Here is a 22652-nt window from a genome sequence, read left to right on the forward strand (position 1 = left end):
ATATAGCATCCAACAATCTGATTTATGTTTTCCAGATTTATCGCATCACTCGCATACCCAGGCCGGCTGATATTTTAGGAGCGTGAATCAGAATGTCTGGCATGGCTTCCTCTGCAGCGGAGCTCTGGCTGCAGGCATAATGAAGTTGGGAGGGGGGAAAACTCAACTTATCAGGGAGGAAATTTGTGTCAGTAACAAGTCTGCCTGGCAACAGCGCTACAAAAGAGAGATGCGAGGCCCCAACATCAGGGCCGAATCTTCACACTGGTGGAGAGCATCACACTGCACAATTTTCCTCCTTGGTGAGCGGATTAGACTCTTTGAAAAAAAAAATAGGAAAGCAACTATTCTGTACATGCATTCTCCCAGGGAGATCCCCTCACCTGCCACCAAGCTGAAAGACTGTGACCAACTGAAATGTCACCAGGCTGTCGCTATTCATGGATATGTCATGAATGAATAAGATGAAAGGAGTTCGTGCAAGTGGAATGGGAGGTGCAAAGGTGGAGCTGCCAGGGGCAGAGCTAACAGACCCCCCATGAATTGGTGTGGGGCTCTGCTTGGGGAGCAGGGTTCAAGAGGAGGGTGACAAAGAGATATACTTGATTTTTTTTTCCTAGTCTCTTAAGCATGTGTTGCTAAATAGAGAGTTTCTTATTTCTCAAGGAGTCTCATCAGAATGAGGAAGAAGGTAGAATGAGGGCTGATCTGGACATGCAAACGCTTAGAGCTACCTAGAAAGCAGTGGTTGCTTCTTCTCTGCCTTTGGAGCTCAACACCCAGATCAGTGGTAGGCACAGTGTGGAAGCTTAATACAGGTGTGTTGAACCAAGCCCTGCCCTGGCTCTGTTTGTGCTCTGAGTGCTCATGAGTGTGTCGCTTTACCCCTCCGGGCATCCTTTTTACCATTTACTGATGATCTCATAGAGGTAGTCCCAGATCTGACATTCTAGAATTCCAAGGTCAAAACTAGTTTTAAGATCCTAGGAAAGCAAGTAATCAAAAATGTTTCTATAAATGTTTATATCTCAGATGTCTGATCCTTGGGTTCTGCTTTATTATCACAGTGTGTGGATGCAAGTCTTCAGGCTTCAATGTTCCCATGAATACATCATCCAGTGGTATCTGGGATACATTTACATTTTTAGCATCAGTGCAATTCTATTTGGTTTAATGCCACAGGAAGTTCAAGCCTGATTCAATTAAGGGGTTTCGTAAAATGAGTTTTTAAAAAGGAAAGACAATGCGTTGCACATGTTATACCATTGTACTTTGCATTGTTATCCAATCAGGCATGTTGGGGGTGGCTTGAGCATTGGTCCAAGAATCTGTTCGCAATCCATAAAGTCGAATATTTTACTATCTTATTTGGAAGCATGGAATTTAAGAGCTGGAATGGACCTTTGAGGTAGGCAGGCATCTCCAACTAGAATAGGGCAGGAAAGCTTTTTGTACATTTTTGCATGCCTCTCAGCTGCTTTTTTTTTTTTTTTTAAGATTCTATTTATTTATTTGACAGAGAGAGAGAGAGCATAAGCAGGGCGAACTGCAGGCAGAGGGAGAGGGAGAAGCAGGCTCCCTACTGAGAAGGGAGCCCAATGGGGAGCTTGATCCCAGGACCCCAGGATCATGACCTGAGCTGAAGGCAGATGCTGAGCCAACTAAGCCACCCAGGCGCCTCACCTCTCAGCTTCTACTGCAGCTTTCATATTGTGGGCTTGAAAAACTGATCAGAAAAAGCCCTGGTTGCTACACCTGAGAATGAGGAAGTGGCCAGGCGCATTAAACAGAATTGTGTCCAATCGTCCAATCTGAGAGTGCTCTCCTTTCATAGTTGGAACTATGAAGAATATTTATCACCCAAACCAGCCATCTCGAGAGTTCGATCGCTTGGGTCAGAGAAGGGGCAGGGGCCGGGTGCAGAAGTGCAGAGAGGAGAGCCCAGCTCTGGCAGCAGCTGCAGCTGGCTTTGGCAAGCAGAGCACAACAGAGAGAAGCCACCCTCCATGCAAGGAGAGATGAAGACACCTTGGCACCTTACAAGGGACCAAGCCGACTGAGGACTCACAGCAATGGAATCAGACCTCTGGTCAGAGTAAGCAGACATGGCAGCAGCAACACCCAGAAGAGAGACTCAAACCAAAAGGAGAGAAGCAAAAATCGCCAGATGCCCCAAGTGAGGTGTGAGAGGTGGAGGACAGAAAGTGCAGGGACACTTCCGTATGTCCTGCAGAGGTGGTGTGGCTGCAGGGAGACCCCGAACCTTAGCCCATGGGATGTCTGAGCTCTCATGGGGGAGGCCGTCCCCAGGGTTAAGCCTGCGGACCCAGGGAGGGTGCATCCTGGAAGGTGCAAAAGAAGGTCCACAGCAGGGAGAATTGAGGGCAGAGGACAGGCAGGGCAGCAGATTCACAGCAAAGAGAGTCTTAAATTTCTAGAATTCTTTTTTATGGTCCTTGACCTTTCTCACTGGGGTGACCACTTAAAGGCACTCTAGAGGTTCACACAAAGACAAGGGAATGAGGGGATTCGAACAGGATCAGAACAGAATCATCTCCTTTAGACAGTGTCCTTGGAGACTAAAAGTCAATAGCAGAGCCACAATCTCTATGTATCTGTCTTCATCGTATTTTTGGCTACAAGTAACAGGAGACCCAGCAGAAAGGAGTTGGAACTATGAGGGGTATTATTTACCTCCTTTTTTTTTTTATTGATTGATTGATTGATTGATTGATTTGACAGAGAGAACATACAAGCAGGGGGAGGGGCAGAGAGAGAGGGAGAAGCAGGTTCCCCGCTAAGCAGGGAGCCTCACATGAGGCTCAATCCCAGGACCCCGGGGTCATGACCTGAGCCGACAGCAGGTGCTTAACCGACTGAGCCACCCAGGCGCCCCTATTTATCATCTCCTAAAACAAGAAGGTGACATAGGGCACCTGGAAGAACCCTGGCACGGACTCCTGGCTGTGGTGAGGACCCCGTGCTTGCCATCTTTCCCCACTGGCCCGCAGGCTGATGCCCCCTCAGGAGGGCTCTCCTCGTGGCTTTGGCAGTTTTAGGCATCCATGCAGATAACATTCAAGACAGAAAAAAGATGAAGCCCTCACTTGTGTCACTTCTATGTGTGTGTGTGTGTGTGTGTGTCACAAAATCCCTTCACAGAAGTGCCTCTCACAACATTCCCTCACATCTTTTCAGGCACGGTGTAACCGCCATACAATTGTCCAGGGCAATCTTTTGGCAAAGGAAACTAGACCAACAGACTGGTGGAGGTTGATAAAGCTTCCTCCTGGGGGTCCTTCCCCTGAAAACGTGGCTGTCCAGGCAGAGTGGACAGAAGTGGGAGTCAGCGTGTGAGGGGGAAGGATGGAGGATCCAACTGCCCGTGGCATCCATGGTCCTGGCTAGCGGTCAGGGGCCTGGGGAGGGCACCCCCACCAGTGCCTGCTAAGCCCCTCCGTGGACCCTCTGTACAGAGGAGTGATTGAGGCCAGAGGAGGTTAAGTGACACATCAGGGCTTCTCAGGTATGGAGGGGCAGCTCTCAAAGCTCCCCTCGCCCCCAACTCAGCCCTTTTCACCACCACTGCTCTTTCCCTGTAATATTTTAAATTACCTTAGTTAAGGCCCAATGCGGGAAGACATATTTTTTTTCCAACTTTATTGAGATGTAATTGGCGTATAATATTGTGTAATTTTAAGGTGTAAACCGTCATGATTTGATACACATATATTTTGCAAAATTACCACCATAGATGAGTTAACACATCTGTTACATCACATAATTATCTTGTGTGCCCTGAGAACACTGAAGTTCAGAACATTGAATGTCCTGAGAGAGATTCACTCTCTACTCCCAGTAGATCCTAAATACTTTCATGTGTACAGTACAGTATTGTTAGCTAGTCACCACATGCACATCACATCTCCAGGACTTGTCTTATGGCTAGAAGTCTATACCCTTTGATCAGCACCTCCCACACTTTCCCCACTAGTGCCCCCCAGCCCCTGGAAACCACCACTCCACTCTCTGTTTTTATGAGTTGGCTTTTTGTTAGAGTCCACACATCAGTACATTTATGTAGTATTTGTATTTGTCTTTGACTTATCTCACTTAGCATCCCTTCAAGTTCCACTCATGTTGTCACAAAGGGCAGGATTTCTTTCTTAAGGCTAAAATTTATAACTATATATAGTTATGTATAGTTGTTATATAGTTGTACATTATATATATGTATAATATATATAATATACATTATAACATTATATAACATATATATAATGTTGTATATATATACACACACACATATATAAAACATTTTCTTTGTTCATCAATAGACACATCAGTTGTTTCCACGTCTTGGCTATTGTGAACAATGCTGCAGTAAACATGGGAATGTAGGTGTCTTCTTCAGATACATACTTAGAACTAGGATTCCTGGATTGTAGGGTAGTTCTATTTTTAATATTCTGAGGAACCTCTGTACTGTTTTTCCACAGTGGCTACACCAATTTATATTCTCACCAACAGTACATGAAGGTCCCCTTATCTCCACATCCTCACCTACACTTCTTTTTTTCTCTTTTTTAAGATTTTATTTATTTATTTGAGACAAAGGAGAGGGAGAAAGCACAAGTGGAGGGGAGGGGGCAGAGAGAGAGGGAAAGGGAGAAGCAGACTCCCCTGCTGAGTGGGGAGCCCAACACCGGACTTGATCCCAGGACGCTGAGATCATGACCTGAGCCAAAGCAGATGCTTAACTGACTGAGCCACCCAGACACCGCCTTGTCCACACTTCTTATTTCTTGTCTTTTTGATAATAGCCATTCAAACAGGTGTGATGTCTCATTGTGGTTTTGAATGGCATTTCCTTGATGATTAGTGATATTGAGCATCTTTTCATGTACCTGTTGGCCATCTATAGGCCTTCTTTGGAAAAAATGTCTATTCCGTTCCTCTGCCAGTTTTTTAGTTGGATTACTTGGGGTTTTTACTTTTGAGTTGTATGAGTTCCTCACGTACTTTAGATATTCACTTCTTACCTGATATATGGTTTCTAAATATTTTCTCCCACCTCCTAAGTTGCTTCCTCATTTTGCTGACTGCTTCCTTTGCTTTGCAGAAGGGTTTCAATTAGATGTATCTCACTTAGCTATTTTTGCTTTTGTTGCTTGTGTTTTCAGTGTCAAAATAACAACAACAACAACAACAACAACAACTAACTAGTACTAAGACCAGTGCCAAGGAGTTTTTCCCTATGTTTTCTTCTAGGAGTTTTATGGTTTCAGGTCTTCTATTTAAGTGTTTAGTCCATTTTCAGTTAACTTATGTGAGTGGCATAAGATGGGGATCTAGTTTTATGCTTTTATATGCAGATATTCAGTTTCCCTGGCACCACTTCTTGAGAAGACTATCTTTTCTTCCATGGGGTATTCTTGGTTCCCTTATCAAATATTAGTTGGGTATATATACATGGATTGATCTCTGGGCTCTTGGTTCCATTCCGTTGATCAATGTGTCTGATTATATGCCAGTGCCACACAGTTTGGATTACTTAGCTTTGTGGTCTAGTTTAAAATCTGGGCATATGGGGATCCCTGGGTGGCTCAGTGGTTTGGCGCCTGCCTTTGGCCCAGGGCGTGATCCTGGAGTTCCAGGATCGAGTCCCGCGTCGGGCTCCCGGCATGAAGCCTGCTTCTCCTTCCTCCTGTGTCTCTGCCTCTCTCTCTATATCTATCATAAATGAATGGGTAAATCTTTAAAAAAATAAAATAAAATCAGGGTGTGTGATACCTCCAGCTTTGTTCTTTCTCAAGATTACTTTGGCTAGTCAAGGTCTTTTATGGTTTCATAAAAATTTTAGGATTGCTTTTTCCATTTCCATGAAAAAATGCCATTAGGATTTTGATAGGGTTTGTATTGACTCTATAGATGACTTTGGGAAGTTTGGACATTTTAGCAATATTCATTCTTCCAATCCACAAACAGAAGATATATTTCTATTAATTTGTGTCTTTTTAAATATTCTTTACCAGTGTCTTAGAGCTTTCAGTGTACAGATACTTCACCTCCTTGGTTACATTTATTCTTAATTTTTTTTAGCGTTTTTTAAATTGTTTTTAAAAATATTGTGAATGGAATTGTTTTTTTTTATTTCTCTTTCAGATATTACATTGTTAATGCATAGAAATGCAAATTATTTTTGTGGGCTGGTTTTGTGTCCTGCAATTTTATGGAATTCATTTTTTTTAATTCTAACAGGTTTTTTGTGGAGTTTTTAAGGTTTTCTATATATAAGATCATGTCATCTGCATAACGAGATAATTTTACTCTTTCCTTTCCAATTTGGATGATCTCTCTCTCCCTCTCTCTCTGTCTTCCTGTTTTGGTCTCTCTCATCTTACTGCTCTGGCTAGGACTTCTAGTACTATGTTGAACAGTAGTAGTGAGAAGGGTCCCCCTAATCTTGTTCCTAATTTTATGACTTACTTTTTTCTTGTTTTAAAGAAAAGGCTCTTAGCTGTTCACAGTTGAGTATGATGTTAGCTGTGCCTTCTTTCATCTAGGGCCTGCAGTATGTTAAGGGATGTTATTTCTATACCTAGTTTGTTGAAAGCTTTTTATCATGAAAGGGTGTTGTATTTTGTTAAATGCTTTTCTTGGATTGGGAGGATTATGTAATTGTTTTAGGATCACATGATTTTTATCCTTCATTCTATAAATGTAGTATATAGTGTTTGTTGATTTGTATATATTGAACCTTGCATCCCAGGCAGAAATCCCATTCAATCATGGTATATGATCCTGTTTATATACTGTTGAATTTGGTTTGCTAGAATTTTGTTAAGAATTTCTGCATCTATATATCCATCAAGGATATTGACATATGGTTTTCTTTTCACGTGGTGTCCTTTTCTGGCATTGACATAAGGGTAGTGCTGGCCTCATAAAATGAATTTGGGAGTGTTCCCTCCTCTTCAACTTTTTTGGAAGAGGTTGAGAAGAATTGGCATTACTTCTTTAAACATTTGTGTAATTCACCAATGAAACCATTTGGTCTTGGGCTTTACTTTGTGGGATGGTGGTCAATATTCTTGGTCATTATTGTTCTGTTCAGGTTTTCTATCTGTTCTTGCATTCTTGGTAGACTGTATGTTTCTAGGAATTTATTTCTTCTAGGTTATCTGATTTGTTGGTGTAAAATTTTTCTTAGTAGCCTCTGTGGTCCTTCATATTTTGTAGTATCAATTATAATGTCTCTTCTTTCTTTTATACCTTTGTTTATTTGAGTCCTCTTTCTTCTTGTCTTCGTTAGTCTAGCTAAAGATTTGTCGACTTTATCTTTTGAAAAAATCAACTTGTAGTTTTACTGATTCTTTCTATTCCTACTCTTCTCATCTTTATGATTTCCTTCCTTCTGTAACTTTGGGCTTAGTTTGTTCTTTTTCTAATTTCTTAAGATATAAAGTTAGGTTGTTTATTTGAGATCTTTCTTTTTTAACATGTGCATTTATTGCTACAACCTCTTAGAACTGCTTTTGCTGCATGGCATAGTTTTGATATGCTGTATTCTTATTTTCAGTTATTTCAAGATTATTTCTGATATCCCTTTTTATTTCTTTATTGACCTATTGGTTGTTCAAGAATGTGTTGCTTAATTTCCACACATTTGTGAATCTTTCAGTTTTTCTCCTCTTATTAATTTCTAGTTTTATACCATTGTGATTTAAAAAGATATGATTTCGGGGCAGCCCGGGTGGCTCAGCAGTTTAGTGCCGCCTTCAGTCCAGGGCCTGATCCTGGAGACTCAGGATCAGGTCCCACGTCGGGCTCCCTGCATGGAGCCTGCTTCTCCCTCTGCCTGTGTCTCTGCCTCTGTGTGTGTGTGTGTGTCTCATTAATAAAATAAATAAAATATTTTTTAAAAAAAGGTATGATTTCAATCTTCTACAAATTTGTTAACGCTTGCCTGATGACCCAACATAGGGTCTATCCATGTGCATTTGAGAAAAATGTGTATTCTTCTGCTATTTTGGAGAGAATATTCTGTGTATGTCTGTTAGTTCCATTTGGTCTAGATTATTATTCAGGTTGAGAAAACTGTGTTTGGCCACAAAGTTGGATGATATATTTAATGTAACAATAATGAGATGTGGCCATTTTGATGGAAACAGCATGGGGGTTAGAATCAGGAAGACTTGGTTTTATTCTTGACTCCATTTTCCAGTTGAGAGGCACTGGGTAGTTATTTAATCTCTGTAGACCCACCATCACCACAATTCCTTTGGCATGAGTCCTTTCATGGAAGGCAATGCTATGAGGGATACCATAATAACGAATGAGGCACTCTATAAGTACAAAAACAGTGCTGGCCTGAGGGCTAAGAACAAAGAGGCGGAGAAACAAATGTCCTTATTTTTCTCTTCTCTCACCCTCCGATCTCCATTACTATTCCCCACCTTGGCCAAACCCAACAAGAAGCTAAAAGACAAAGAAGGAAGAAGAAGGGGTAGGGAGAGGGGCAGTATATACAAAGGAGAATATCTGTACAATTGTCTTATGTGCTTGACACATATTACCAGATGTATGGATATAAATGGATATTATTTATATTATTTTTTAATTTTCAGAATCCTAAAGGCAAATTTTCAAAAAAAAAAAATAAGTCAAGTCAAACTTCCCATATATAAGAAAACCAGACCATGTGTTAGAGACCACATTCCCTGGCTTTCCTATTCCCCTCTTCTTTCATCCAAAGATCAAAGCATGCTAAAGAAAAATTAGTATCTCCTGAAATTCAACTATTTGAGGAAAATTGTGAGAAGTGTGTTTGAAATAGTTTTATGATATTCCTGCTCATGTAAATACAATATGGGCCCCCCTCTCAGACTGTCTGTTTGTGTCAAACAAGTTCCTCCACTCTAACTAAACCAACCTGTCAGTGGAGCCAGACACTCGGTAAACAAGTCTGACAGAAGCTGTGGTAATGACAACATGGAAGGCCATCTATCTTCTGCTATGATGACAGCATCAATAGTGCACGCATCTTGAGTAGTTTTTCCTAAAGTGATGATTCCATCGGACCATTTGATATAGCCACACTCTCTGCCCTGTACCCATCAATGACCAGCAAGTGATGACAGGTCACTATTCCATTCTAAACTCAAGAGCCAAACTTGTGTAGTCAATGCAGATTTCTCCTAGCTCAGAGATGACTCAGTGTACAATAAGAGTCAATGAATTACACATGGGATTAGACATACGTGCACACCCCTCTCCTGCCTCCTATTCTCATTCTTTCTCCTTTCTCCATTTCTCCCTGCTGCCTCAGATCCACAGGTCCCTTACCTGTGTACCCAGGCAGACTGAATCAGCATATCCAACCAAACATCCCCACCTTTGAGGGGTGGAGCACATTTCCTGAGCCCAGAAGAAAACCAGGTTAGATTCTAAAGCAGATCAGTTTTCCTTCTTGAGACAGTAACTGATATAGCCTCCAGTTTTGATTACTTAAGACCTTGGATATTGGTCCTTGGTTGTTTATTTCACAAATTAGATTCTTCTGGTGGCTTGACTCATCACAGGTATGCCAGATACTGACCAGTTAGTTCCCCTCAGGAATTAATGTTTGAATCCCTCCCATGCCCACCCCTTACTCAACTGCTGAATGAGAGAAAGTATTTTTAATTGGATTCCTGTTTTGATAAGATTTTATGTGTTGCCTTTAAAACAAACACAAAAAGAACATCCTCTCTTCTCGCTCTTCCAACTTGTAGCAAAAGGAATTAAATAATAATAATAATAATAATAATAATAATAATAATAATAATCACATTGAGGGGAACAAGACAGAGGAAGGAGGTGTTCTCTCAACAATAAGAAATGTCTCAGGAACTATAACTTAATTTAGAAACTTATGGATAATTCCAAAGAGGGAAAGTTTTAGTACAAAGTATGCTTCTTCTAAAAGCAGCCATTGTCTTTATGTAATGGATATGCGGAAGAACTTTTTGTCATCTGTGCCTAGAGCTATTTGCTTCAATTATCTTGGTGGATTTCAAATCTACCTCCTCTTCTTCCCTTGAAAGAGAGAACATTGTTTATTAAAAAGGAGATCCAGTTCTCTTCTAAAGTATCAGGTGCCCACACTGTCACAGGAAAAAAGTGTCTATAAACAACCTCCTCTGCAGGAGTGGGTGTAGGATCCTTGCTCAGATAAGATTAATCTTGAGTGTCACACCTTTAGAGCAGGGTTTCTCAACCCAATTTGCACATTAGAGTTACCTGGGGGATTGTGGAAAAGGGTGGTATGTATATATATGTATATATATATATATATATATATATATATATATATATATATATATATATATATATACTGATTTCCTGGGCCTCACCCTGGAGAATCTGATTTAATTGGTCTGAAGTAGGGCCAGATCAGTAGGTTTTAAAAGTTCTGGGACACCTGGGTGGCACAGTGGCTGAGTGTCTGCCTTCAGCTCAGGGCGTGATCTCAGGGTCATGAAATTGAGTCCCACATCAGGCTCCCTGCATGGAGTCTACTCCCTCTGCCTATGTCTCTGGCTCTCTCTATGTGTCTTTCATGAATAAATAAGTACAATCTTAGAAAAAAAAAAAGTTCCTTAGTAGTTCTAATGTGCATCTGGGTTGCAAATTACTGCTTTGGAGCTTTAAGAAGTTTGCCCATGCCTGGCTTTGTTGCTCTGTAAACTAGGTAACTTTCTTCTGAAGTTCAAAAGGAGATTCTTGAAATTGTTTGCCTGTCTACAGCTAATGGCATCCAACCCCAAAGGAGAAAGGAATGTAACACCTGAAGCCTACAAGAGCCAGAGTTTTAAAAAGTCAAATACTTGAATCTGAACACAGGGCAAACTGTGATGATGCTTCCTTCCTTCCTTCCCCACCCCACCACCACAATCCATACATGCTTGTGTGTGCACACATACACACATACACATAATGACATACTGTGGTTCTACAAATGAACCCCAATTTGGCCCACCTGGCACAAAGCACTGAAGCAGCTAATGTCTGTTTGTCAAAATGGTCTTCCTGCCCTAGCTGAGCTGCAGGTGGTCCCCTTAGTGACAAGTTGTTTTCTATCTTAAGTTATTTGTAATTCCAACACATGTTCCCATGGAAACGGTGTGAATATGGTGTTAAATTTCCAAAGTCAGCTCAGTATAGCCTATTAACCCATAATACATCTGAACCAAAGTACACAAAAAAGTTCTAGGGCAATCACTGTAGATTTAAAGTACTAACAACATGTGTCCATCCTGATGGATTGCTAATACACCAAGGTGTTCCTTGAAAGAATAAGGGCAGAGGCAGGAACATAGAATGGCAATGGTAGAAAAAAAGAAGAAAGAAATGGATCAAACTCAAGGGTGAGAACAGGCTTTGGAGACCAAGGAAAGACTGATAATAAGCACCGAATTTTAAAATCTAAGGGGTTGGGATGCCTGAATGGCTCAGTGGTTGAGCCTTTGGCCTTTGGCCCAGGGTGTGGTCCTGGGGTCCTGGGATCAAGTCCCACATCAGGCTCCCTACAGGTGGCCTGCTTCTCCCTCTGCCTGTGTCTCTGCCTCTCTCTATGTCTCTCATGAATAAATAAATAAAATCTTAAAACATTAAATCAAATCAAATCAAATCAAATCTAAGGGGTCAGCCGAGGTGGGTATAAGTGAGATGGTGTAATGTAGATCATTGACGTTCACAAGGAGACATTGGCAATCTTAAAAATCCCCAACTATGTAAACAGGGATCTCTTTATGGAGGCTCTGAGTTTCTTCCAGATTATATGCCCATAGAGATTTTTCTCTGATTTTTGTGACAATCTTGGTATCTCTGGCCATATTTTCAATTTAAACAGAAATTGAACTCTTTCTTGCCATTCTTCACAGAGAAATAAAGTGTTACAAGGAAGGAGTGGGGACTGCAGTGAACTAGAAGCACATGCTCCATATCATCTCTAGCCAAAGTCTTCCAAAATACTCTGCTTGCCAGTTCTCTATTTTTGTTCAATAAGATATTTATATAGACTATCCTGACTTTATCCTGGAAGTACTAGTTAACACAATAAGACAAGAAAAGGAAATGAAGGGTATGTAGATTTAAGAAGGAAGAACTAAAACTATCTTTGTTCACAGAAGACATAATTATCTATGCAGGAAAACCCAAAGAATTGGAACTAATAAACAATTATAGTGAGGTTTCAGGGTACAAGGTTAATATACAAAAGTCAATTGCTTTCTTATATACTAAAAATTAACAATTAGGATTTGAAATTAGAAAAATACCACTATTTCCACTAGCACCAACAAATTTAAAATATATATGTACAAATATAACAAAATATATACAAGATCTTTATGAGGAAAACTGCAAAACCTTAATGAAAGAAATCAAAAAAGATCTAAATAAAAGGAAAGGTATTCCATGTTCATGGACAGGAAGTTTTGACATTGGTCTTCCCAACTTGATCTATAGATTCAATATAATCCCAGTCAAAATTCCAATACATTATTTTGTGGTTTATTTGTCAATTAACTGAATTTAAAGTTTATATGAATAGACCAAAAAAAAAAAAAATCAGAATAGCCAACACAATACTAAAGAAGAACAAAGTCAGAGAACTGAAACAACCCAACTTCCAGACTTACTACAAAGCTACACTAATCTAGACAGTTTGGTATTGCCAGAAGAACAGACAAATAGATGAATAGGACAAAATAGCCCAGAAATAAATGCACACAATTATAGTCAACTAATCTCTGACAAAGGAAAAAGGCAATTCAGTAGACACAGGACAGTCTTTTCAATACATGATGCACATCACATGCAAAAATTTAATGTGGGTCCAGACCTTTCACAAAAGTAACTCAAGACGGATCATGGACCTAAATGTAAAATACAGTACTTCTAGAAGATACTATAGGAGAAAACCCATGTGTGCTTGAGTTTGGTGATGACTTTTTTGACACAACACTGAAAAAACATGAACCATGGGAAAAGAAAAAACTGATGTCAGATTTCATTAAAAATTAAAACTTCTGCTCTGTGAAAGACCCCATTAGAAGTATGAAGAGGCAATCCATAGACTTGGAGAAAATCTTTGACAAACACATGTTTTGTAAAACTTGTATCTAAGATATAGGAAGAACTCTTCAAACTCAATAAGAAAACAAACAACTCAGTTAAAAATGGACAAAAGATCCAAACAAATACTTCACCAAAGAAGATGTACAGATGACAAATATGTATATGAAAAGATGCTCCATATTATGTGTCATTAGAGAACTGTAAGTTGGAACACCAATGAAATACAACTACATACAGATTAGAATGGCTTAAATCCAAAACACTAGCAATACCAAATACTGGTGAGGATGTGAAACAACAGGAAATCTCATTTATTGCTGCTTTATTTTTTTTTTAAAGATTTTATTTATTTATTCATGAGAGACACAGAGAGAGAGAGAGGCAGAGACACAGGCAGAGGGAGAAGCAGGCTCCATGCAGGGAGCCCGACGTGGGACTTGATCCTGGGCCTCCAGGATCACACCCCGGGCTGCAGGCGGCACTAAACCGCTGCGCCACCAGGGCTGCCCTATTGCTGCTTTAGAAGACAGTTTGGCAATTCCTTATACAGCTAAACATAATCTTACCTTACAGTTCATCAATTATGCTCCTTGTTATATACACAGATTAGTTGAAAATTTGTGTCCACATAGAAAGCTGCACACAAATGTTTATAGAAACTTAATTCGTAATTTCTAAAACCTAGCATAACCAATATATCCACCAGTAGGGGAATGAATAAACAAACTGTGGTATATCCAGACAATGAAATATTATTCAGCACTAAAAAGAAATGAGCTATCAAGCCAAGAAAAGACATGGACAAACTTTAAACGCATATTGCTAAGTGGAAGAAGTCAAGCTGAAAAGACTACATACTATATGATCTCAACCATATAACATCTTGGAAAAGGCAAGACTAAAAAGATTGTTGGTTGCCAAGTGCTCAAGAAAAGGGAGGGGGAGATGGAAAGGGGACCAAAGGGGATTTCTAGGGCAGTGAAACTATTCTGTATGATATGATCAAGGTGGATATATGACAGTAGGCAGTAGGCATTTGTCAAAAACCCATAGAACTGTACAACATTTAAAAAAAGAATTCTATATATTAAATGAACTCCATATAAACTATGGACTTTAGTTAATAAAAATGTATTAAAGTCTGACGAATCTCGGTAAGTAATGTGTTTTTCTAAATTTGATACAAATCAACATTGAATGGGCCAAACACACATAGCTCAGCTCTAGTTACCTCTTTGAGATACTGGGCTTTCCCCTCCTCAGTCACCAACATTATCAAAGTGAGTAGCAAACAAAACGGTGTTGAAATGTGGTGGGTGGTCAGGTAGATATGCTCATCTTCTAATGATTTACCATTAGATGCCAGGCAGTGCTTACAAATTCATGTCCTAGGAAGATCATAAACTATGACATGTCATCAACCTTATAGGCCACTCATAAGAGGTCAAAACCATGGATGAGAATAGCCTGTTATGTTAGTACTCCAAATTAAATGCATGTTTGAAGATGTGCCAGCAGTGGGAGATGGAAGAGGAACTCTTGATGGGACCAAGCTGTGAGTCGGTTAGAAAAAGGAAGATAGATTTGCCTGGCCAAAACAAACAAACCAATAAAACCTTCAAAGTTTTAAAATAGAATGAGGGGCAATTTTTGAGATGGCAATCACTCTATCTCCAGGTAAGGTCCAAATAAGTTCACTGCAAATAAACTGAAATCGTCTCATTTTCTATGCCCAGGAAATGTCTTGTCCATGGATCTGCATTGGACTGTGCTCTAGGAGCTTGAGAGAGACAAAATGGTCAATGACATTTGCAGTTGAGTAAGAGAAGACAAAAACACAAATAACCAGATTTGTTAAAAGTCACAGAAGAGGATTCTCTGCAAAGAGGGAGAATAGGGAATACATAAATGGAAGCCTTTGGAAGAGGGGCATTTTGGAAGGGCTTTGAAGGATTGGTAGAATTTTTATAGAAGGAGATCAGACAAGGTGACAATCTAGGTCAAGAGAGCATTGTGAGCAATGATCCAGATGAACAAGGACAAATGTTAAGTGATGCAATTTGGCTGGAGTGGGGCATAAACAGAGTGATAATGGAAAGTGTGGCTGAAGGGCATGATTTGAACATTATGTGGAGAATTCTGAATGTCAGACTAAAGCATTTGCACTTAATTCAGTAGGCATTTATCAAGCATTAAGCACTAGACAAAACTCTAAAATTGTCCTTTTCTCTGTCCTTGGGCCTGATGCTGATGGAAAATTTGCTTTCTTCCCATATGTATCTACCTTTCTTCTCTTGTTCTCCCTTCATGCCACCCCTCATCTCTCCTTTCTAACTCTATTCCTGATGACTTTCAGATCTTCTTGCCTACTCCTCTCCCTTTAGCAGAGAGCAATGGCTATGGCCTAAACTAAGTCCTTTCCATTAAAAATCCTATTTTTTTAAGGATTTTTTTCCTGGGCTATTTCTAGCCTAACCTAACAGCAGCCACTAAATAAATAGCTCCCTGATGTCTGTTTTTTTTTTTTTTTAAATATAAATTTCTCAAGTCACCGGGTTAATAGCTCCATCAAGAGATGACAAATCTTTTGCTATGTGGTTATGAGACGACAGATAATGTTGGTGGGCCCCAAAGTAGAGGAGTTCCCATAATTTGCTGGAGGGTGATACTTAATGCAAATCTAAAAATAAAGCACAGTTAGCCACCCTCAGGTACTGCTCTCACCAAAAGCAAACATTATTTTAGTAGACGTATCATTATCCCCATCTTATTCATTATGCAAGCATTTATTGAGCATCTACTCTGTAGCAATTACTGTGTAGGTTTAAGAGGTAGAATTATAAAAGACAATGTTTCTATGTAGCTCACATACTGAAGGGGAAAAAAAAGAACATAGCTAGTGTGAGAAGTAATACAGAACTGTGATTTCCAAATTTAATGTGTCCACCAAATCACCCAGGGGTTTTACTAAAAGTACATTTTCAAAAAAAAAAAAAAATAAAAAAATAAAAATAAAAAAAAAAAAAAATAAAAGTACATTTTCATTCAGTTGGTCTGGGGTTGGGCTAGTCTGCATTTCTAACCTGAGGCACTCCAGTGATGCTTATTCAATTGATCCTGAACCACATTTGGAGAAGCAAAAATCTAGAGACATTCACAGAGACATTGGAGCATAGCCAATAATAAGTTTTCTTTTTAATGTGAACTCTCCCAAATAAAAAGAATTATTTCAGAAAAAAGAAGAAAGGAAACCACAAAGAAGGTTTGGGGAAACAGAAACAGTGGTAAACCTTAAAAAAAAAAATGATAAAAATCAGTTAGCAGTTATTGACTATAAAAATAGTGAACAATTTTTATGACTTTAAAAAAGGATTAAAACTAAAAATCTAAGCAACAAAAAAGAACATGGAGAGGATATATGTAAAGAATAAAGTAAATTAAGTTTCTGACTGAATTTGGAAGAATACAAATACAAGTATTTAGCTTGCTGGAAAAAAAATCATACTTAAATATGAAGGTTAAAAGGAGTTTAAAATGTACTACTTGTTAGAATAATTCAACACCATTTAAAGGAAGACTTCATACTCAGATTTCTCACAGATATTATCCTCCATGTCTAGCATACAATAAAAATTATGATACATATAAAGAAACAGGAAAATGTCACCCATAGTCAAGAGAAAAGGCAAGCAACAAATATCATCAATGAACCAGATGTTCCAATTAGTAGACAAGGCTTCAAAGCAGCTATTATAAATATGTTCAAGGGCTTAAAAGATAATATGATCATAATGAATGAACAATGGGGAGTCTCAGCAGAGAAATGGAAACCATAAAAATGAACTGAATGGAAATTTTAAAAAGGCAAAGTACAATATCTGATCTTAAGAAAATTTACCAGCATGACTTACCAGCAAACAAATTTGCATAAGAAAGGATCAGGAAATTTGAAAACTGATAAAAAATAATTATCCAATTAGAGAAAAAGATTTTGTTAAAAAATATTATATGTAGAATAATATTAAACAGTTTATCATAAATGTAATTGGGTCCCAGAGTAAAGGAGAAAGAGAATGCTGGGGGAAATAATAGAAAGCATATCTGAAGAAATAATAGTCAAAAAAACCCAAATCTGATGAAAAATATAAATTTTTTAAAGATTTTGTTTATTCATAGAAGACACAGAGAGAGAAAGGTAGAGACATAGACAGAGGGAGAAGCAGGCTCCAGGCAGGGAGTCTGATGTGGGACTCGATCCTGAGACCATGGATCATGCCCTGAGCCAGGGGTAGGTGCTCAACCGCTGAGCCACCCAGGCGTCTTAAAATCCAAGAACCTCAGCAAATCCTAAGCTGGGTAACAAAAAAGGAAACCACATATAGATCCATTAAATCAATGTTAATGAAAACCAATGAATAAAAAAGATCCGTGAAAGCAGGTGCAGAAAAGAAGGCACATTATATACAAGGAAACAATGATATTATTTTTTTTTAAGATTTTATTTATTTAGTCATGAGAGATAGAGAGGCAGAGACACAGCCAGAGGGAGAAGCAGGCTCCATGCAGGGAGCCCGACATGGGAATTGATCCCAGGACTCCAGGATCACAGCCTGGGCCAAAGGCCGATGCTCAACCACTGAGCCACCCAGGCACCCCAGAAACAATGATATTAATGATGTCAGTCTTCTCATCAAAAATAATGAAATCAAGAGACAATGGAGCAATGTTTTAAGGGCTAAAGGCAAAAAAATGTCAACTCCAAATTTTATATCTAACAAAATATTAAAAAATTGAGGTAAGTTCAAACACAGATTTTTTTTTTTAATGAGAAAATTGTCAACAGTAGACATGCAGTACAAGAAAAATATTTCTTTAGGTTGGAAGAAAATAACACAGGCTGGAAACTCAAATCTATAGGAAGGAATGAACATCAGAAATGATTAATACAAGGTACATATAAAAGACCAATGTCAGTGCAAGTCTTCTGAGAAACAGATGACAAGATGGAACTAGACATACATAAGGTTTATTGGAGGAAATGCCTGTGAAAGTTCAAGGGAAGTGAAAGGAGGAGTCAGGAGTGCTTCAGACAACGATGTAGATCTGACAACTGGGCAAGAGAAGGGGGGTAGGATGGGGGTTGTGTGGGAGAAGTCTTTCTTTTTAAGGTTTTATTTATTTATTTTATTTTAGAAAGAGAGAGTGCATGAGCACAACTGCAAGCAGGGGAAGGGGCCGAGGGAGAGGGAGAGAGAATCTCAAGCAGCACTGAGTGTAGAGCCAGATTCTGGGCTCCATCTCATGACCCTGAGATCATGACCTAAACCAAAACCAGGAGTAAGTGGCTTAATGGATGGAGCCCCCTAGGCACCCTAAGGAGTCTTTACTGATGTGCAGCTCTGAGAAAATTTTGACCAGGCCAATTGGAATTTCTAAAACAGTCGGCCCATGAGGGAAGTCCCAGGCTAGGAAAGAATGGCCTGGCTTTACTACCTCTGCTGTGCTCATTGGCCGGCAGGAAGCAGTCTGGGGCTAGTGGTGTCAGCATGAGTGCTGCTACGGACCTTCCAGGGCAGCCCCCAGGAGCTATCCATCAACTACTCTCCTCCCAGCAGGTTTCTCTAAGAGAGCTCCAAGCACCACACCTTTAGGAATGCCAACAGACTGTGTATCTATCTCTGTGTTCTTCTCTTCTTAAAAAGTCATGTGACTCTTTACGGAAGGAATGAAAACACTGTAATGTGGGGTTTATCATGTAAGTAGATGAAATGTAAATGACAACAACATAAAGAGTGAGAGAGTAAATGGAGCTATACTGTTGCAGAATATTTTACACGAAGCTGTACAATATTAACTCTAAATAGGTTGTGGTAAGTTAAAGATGTAAATTTGTAGTAGAGCAACCACAAAGAAAGATTGCCTGTCTGCCTGTGTATTTGCTCCATGTAGTAGAGCAAATACAAAGAAGTATAGCTACAAATCCAATAAAGGAGTTAAACTGAAATGGCAAAAAAAGAAAAAAAAATTAAAATCAATTAACCCAAAGATAAGAAATGAAGACCCTAAAAAAAAAAAATGAAGACCCTGAGGAACAAAAAATAGATGGACATGGATGCTCAGTCGACTAAACAACCAACTCTTGGTTTTCAGCTCAGGTCATGATCTCAGGGTTGTGAGATCAAGCCCCACGTGGGCTTGTCCCTCTCCCTCCCTCTACCCCTCCTCACTGTCCCCTCACACACACACTCTCTCTATATAAAATAAATAGAAAAGTAGATGGATAAATAAAAAAATAACAAGTAACACACCTAAATCTAATCATATTTATAATTATGTTCAGAGTTAATAGACTAAACAATCCAACTAAAAAGCAGAGATGGTCAGACTGAATAAAAAAAATAATAAGACCCACATATTATCTGTCTTCAAGAGACACACCTTCAATGTAAAGACTCAGATATACTGAAAGTAACAAGGACAAAGATATATCTCACAGACAGCAAGCATAAGGAAATTGGAATGGTTAAACTACTATCAAAGAGATTTCAAGACAAAGAGTACCACCAGAAATAAAAAGGTATGTGTTATAATGATAATAAATTTCAATTCATAAGACATAACAAACGTAAATAATTCTCAGAAAGTTAAACATGAACTTACCTATGGCCAGCAATCTCATTTGTGGGTCATTAACCATGAGAATGAAAATGTATGTCTACAAAAAGACTTGTACAAGAATGTATATAGTAATTTTATTCACAATAGCTTAAATTTGGAAATAAATTGAATATTCATCAACTGAGAAGGAAAAAATTTGTACATTGATACAATGGAATACTACTCAGCAAAACATGGAAAATAAAAAACTGCTGCTGTACACAACAACATGGATAAATTTCACATTATGCTAAGCAAAGAAGCCAGAAACCAGGGAGCATATACTGTGTGAGTCCTTTTATATGGAGTTTTAGAACAGGCAAGACTTACTCCTAGAGTGGTGGAAATATTCATTATCTTGGTAGAAATTCAGGTTACATGGATGCATAAGTTTATTAAAACTCATAAATTGTATACCAGGGGGAAAAAAGATTGTAAACAAATACAGTTATAAAGATGTATAAAACATGATGTTTGTTCTCAAAACAAGAGTTTCTTTGAAAAAGTAATGGAAAAATAATAGAACACATGGTGACTTCACAAGGAATAAAATCTACCAAGCACTGCAGAACCTCTGTGTTTCTTCCCACTTGGAGTTGGCAACCAATGATTTAGAGGCATTGAATGGTAGCATCTGAATATATGTGTGTGCATTTTTAATTGGTTTTGGTGGATGGTGTAAGATCAGGGTCTGATTTCTTTCTTTTGTATATGGATATCCATTTGTTGAAGAAACCATCCTTTCCTTAGCATGTATTCTTGGCACCCTTGTCAAAGGTCAGTTGACCATGTAGATTTATTTCCTGGTTCCTATTCTGTCCCATTGGTTTATATGTCTGCCTTTATGCCAGTATCATACTGTTCTGATCACTATAGCTTTGTAAAATATTTTGAAATCAGGGAATGTAATGCCTCTAGTTTTTTTCTTCTTTCTCAAGATTGATTTGGCTACTTGGAGTCCATATGAATTTTAGAACGATATTTTCTATTTCTGTAAAATATGTCATTGGAATTTTGATAGGGATTGCATTGAGTCTGACATTGCTTTGGGTAGTATGGATATTTTAGCAATATTAAATCTTCCAGTTCATAAACGTGAGATATCTTTCCATTTGTTTGTGTCTTCATACATTTGTTTCAGCAATGTTTTCTCATTTTCTATGTACAAGTCTTTCACTTCTTTAGTTAAGTTTACTCCCAAGTATTTGATTCTTTCTGGTGCTATTGTAAATGAGACTGTTTTCCTAATCTCTTTCTCAGTTCATTGTTAGTGTAAAATCGAGGTAAACATAGCTTATAAGAAACATGCCTAAAAAAACAACCTCCTACTTTAAAAATTCTTGAAATAGAGAAGTGAAAACAGATTACCATGCAAATACTTATCAGAAGAAAGTCTATATACCTACATTAATAGCAGACAAAATAGAATTTAAGGAAAAAGTGTTTAATAAGCTTTAAGAACAATATTACATAAAGCAAGAAAAGAAATAGAATAATAGAAATATAAATAGTAGGGAAATAGTTAATAATTAATTAAGGGTAATAGAAATAGTTAATAATTAATTAAGGGTAAAGTGTCACAATATCTGAACTTAAATTCAAATGGTTCACACACCACACACACCAAAAGCAAACAGAGTGGCACCTGGCTGGCTCAGAGTGTGTGACTATTGATTTTAGGGTGGTGAGTTTGAGTCCCACATTGGGTATAGCAATTACTTTTTAAAAAATTTAATGGAGAAAAATGGCAAATGTTAAAAACTTATAAATCTAAGTAAGTGGAATAGAGGTGTTCGTTTTATTATTTTTTCTGTTCATTTCATAACTATTTATGTTTGTCTATAGTTTTGAAATTTTCAAAATAAAGTTTTACAAAGTAAAAAGGAGAAATTTACTTGAATAATTCACAAACTAAAGAGAAAATCAGAAGAAACTAAAACATTTAAAGGGAAAAACAAAAGCATTACCTATTAAAGGAAAACAGCGAAGGCAGTATATAAAGAGATATTCATAGCCTTAAATAAATTTATTAAAACAAGAAAGATTTCAAATCCATATGCTCACATAGCTAAAAGACTGAATAACAGAGTTATCCTGGAGTCCCAGGATCAAGTCCCACATCGGGCTCCCTACATGGAGCCTGCTTCTCCCTCTGCCTGTGTCTCTGTCTCTTTCTCTCTCTCTCTCTGTGTTTCTCATGAATAAATAAATAAAATCTTAAAAAAAAAATTAAGGAATGCAATGCTTAGAAAGTCTGAAAGAAAACCAAAAAAGTTCAAATAAAGAATATTACCAAAAAGACATAATAACAAGCATAGTAGATATATTAAGAATCATGAGGATAATAATATAATAAATGTTGCCATTAAGTTTAAAAAGTTGGACGAAATATGTATTTTTTCTAGAGAAATATGCATTACTGAAATTAAGAAGCAATTACCAAAATTAACCTAAGAAAAAGTAGAAAATCTGTATAAACCAATCCATTAGGGAAACCAAATGAATAATTTAAAATATAAGCATACCTACCACTCTAAAAGCACCAAACATGTTATACGTAAGCTTTAGACTTTCCAGGAACAGATAATTCCTATATTTAAAAAAAAATTTTTTTTCAGAGAGTAGAAAAAGAAAGGAAAAAACTTCATGTTTATAGTCATGTCCACAGATAATGTGGTTGCTATAAAGAGCCCTGGCTAAGCCCTAAGGAAAAACAGGGATATTTTCCTATAAGAGACCATACCTTAGCTGAGTCTTAAAGGATTTATAGGAGTTCGCCAGACAAATAAGGATGAGACAATTGAAATCCTTCATTCCTCCTAAAGATTAGCATTTTAGAGAGACAATGATGAAAGACAAGTCTCAAGAGA

The sequence above is a fragment of the Canis lupus genome, chromosome 8, assembly GCF_011100685.1.
Source record: "Canis lupus familiaris isolate Mischka breed German Shepherd chromosome 8, alternate assembly UU_Cfam_GSD_1.0, whole genome shotgun sequence".
Lineage (NCBI taxonomy): Eukaryota > Metazoa > Chordata > Mammalia > Carnivora > Canidae > Canis > Canis lupus.